At 31.1% G+C, this 2,539-nt stretch overlaps 1 non-coding gene across 1 annotated transcript; it reads right to left on the bottom strand.

Moving 5' to 3' along the window:
- Positions 1 to 2,090: 2,090 nt before the first annotated feature.
- Positions 2,091 to 2,199, bottom strand: LOC148553757 (small nucleolar RNA R71). Its single transcript, XR_015892833.1, has one exon. It is a non-coding gene; the product is annotated as a small nucleolar RNA R71 (small nucleolar RNA).
- Positions 2,200 to 2,539: the final 340 nt, after the last annotated feature.

Raw genomic sequence — 2,539 nt, 5'->3', positions numbered from 1 at the left:
TGGAGCTTTCTTTGAAAGCTTGGCTGGCTAGTGAGCCATGTCTAATTCCTGGACTGAAGCTTTAGACTAACATGGCAAGATTCCTAGAATTCATGTTAAAAATTTTGGAATCCTTATTTTTTTTTTCACATAATTTTCGAAAAAAAAAATCCAAAAAAATTAGAAAATCATAAAAATCAAAAATATTTTTCTATTTCTTGTTTGAGTCTTAAGTCATATCATAAGTTTGGTGTCATTTGCATGTGCATCTTGCATTTTTCGAAAATTCTCATGCATTCATAGTGTTCTTCATGATCTTCAAGTTGTTCTTGGTAAGTCTTCTTGTTTGATCTTGATGATTTTTTTTTTGTTTTTTTGTGTCTTTTCTTGTTTTTCATATGCATTCTTGAATTCTTAGTGTCTAAGCATTAAAGAATTCTAAGTTTGGTGTCTTGCATGTTTTCTTTGCATTAAAAATTTTTCAAAAATGTGTTCTTGATGTTCATCATGATCTTCATAGTGTTCTTGGTGTTCATCTTGACATTCATAGCATCCTTGCATGCATTCATTGTTTTGATCTAAAAATTTCATGCATTGCATAATTTTCATGTTTTTCATAAAAATTTCAAAAATAAAAAAAAATATCTTTCCCTTTTTCTCTCATCAAATTCGAAAATTGAGTTGACTTTTTCAAAAAATTTTAAAATCAAATTGTTTCTTATGAGTCAAATCAAATTTTCAATTTGAAAATCTTATCTTTTTCAAAATCTTTTTCAAAAATCAAATCTTTCTCAAAATTTTTAGTTATTTTCGAAAATTCAAAAAAAAATATTTTTCAAAAATCTTTTTCTTATTTTTATACCAAATTTTCGAAAATAACATAATCAATTAATGTTTTGATTCAAAAATTTGAAGTTTGTTACTTGCTTGTTAAGAAAGATTCAAACTTTAAGTTCTAGAATCATATCTTGTGATTTCTTATGAATCAAGTCATTAATTGTGATTTTAAAAATCAAATCTTTTTTCAAAAACTAATTTCAATCATATCTTTTCAAAATATCTTCTTATCTTATCTTTTTCAAAAAGTTGGTTTCAAAATATCTTTTCTAACCTCCTAACTTCTTATCTTTTCAAAATTTGTTTCAACTAACTAACTAACTTTTTGTTTGTTTCTTAACTTTTTCAAAACTACCTAACTAACTCTCTCTCTCTAATTTTCGAAAATATCTTCCCTCTTTTTCAAAAATTTCTTTTGAATTAACTAATTATTCTTATTTTTATTTTTAATTTTAAAATTTTTCGAAAAAATACTAACAATTTTCAAAACCATTTTTCGAAAATCACTAACTCTTTTTCAAAATAATTTTCGAAAATTATCCCTCCCCCATCTTATTCTATTTATTCATTCATATCCTAACATCTCATCTCACATCTCTGCCATCCTCACAGTTGTATTTCTTCCATTATATTACATTTTTTGTCTCCCCCTCTTCTTCTACTTACACAGGGATCCCTATACTGTGGTATAAAGGATCTCTATTATTATTATTATTATTCTGTGCCTTCTTCTTTGTCATATGAGCAGGAGCAAGGATAAGAACATTCTTGTGGAAGCAGATCCAGAACCTGAAAGGACTCTGAAGAGAAAATTAAGAGAACCTAAAATACAACAATTCAGAGATAACCTTTCAGAAATTTTCGAACAGGAAAAGGATATGGCAGCCGAAAATAATAATAATGCAAGGAAGATGCTTGGTGACTTTACTGCACCTAATTCCAATTTACATGGAAGAAGCATCTTCATTCCTGCCATTGGAGCAAACAACTTTGAGCTGAAACCTCAATTAGTTTCTCTGATGCAGCAGAACTGCAAGTTTCATGGACTTCCATCTGAAGATCCTTTTCAGTTCTTAACTGAATTCTTGCAGATATGTGATACTGTTAAGACTAATGGAGTAGATCCTGAAGTCTACAGGCTCATGCTTTTCCCTTTTGCTATAAGAGACAGAGCTAGATTATGGTTGGATTCTCAACCCAAAGACAGCCTGAACTCTTGGGATAAGCTGGTTACGGCTTTCTTAGCCAAGTACTTTCCTCCTCAAAAGCTGAGCAAGCTTAGAGATGATGTTCAAACCTTCAGACAGAAAGAAGGTGAATCCCTCTATGAAGCTTGGGAAAGATACAAACAGTTGACCAAAAAGTGTCCTTCTGACATGATTTCAGAATGGACCATCCTGGATATATTCTATGATGGTTTATCTGAGCTATCAAAGATGTCACTGGACACTTCTGAAAGGAATCCTGTGAGCAATGGGACGCCTATGAAGAAGGGAGTTCTTGAAATTGATACTCTGAATGCCATATTGGCTCAGAATAAAATATTGACTCAGCAAGTCAATATGATCTCTCAGAGTCTGCATGGAATGCAAGCTGCATCCAACAGTACTCAAGAGGCTTCTCATGAAGAAGAAGCTTATGATCTTGAGAACCCTGCAATAGCAGAGGTGAATTACTTAGGTGAACCTTATGGAAACACCTATAACTCATCATGGAGAAATCA

Source organism: Arachis ipaensis, chromosome B7, assembly GCF_059453495.1.
Source record: "Arachis ipaensis isolate K30076 ecotype BB chromosome B7, ASM5945349v1, whole genome shotgun sequence".
NCBI classification, from domain to species: Eukaryota; Viridiplantae; Streptophyta; class Magnoliopsida; order Fabales; family Fabaceae; genus Arachis; species Arachis ipaensis.
Note: the sequence above shows the minus strand (reverse complement) of the source record. Positions and strands in the feature narration are given on the sequence as shown.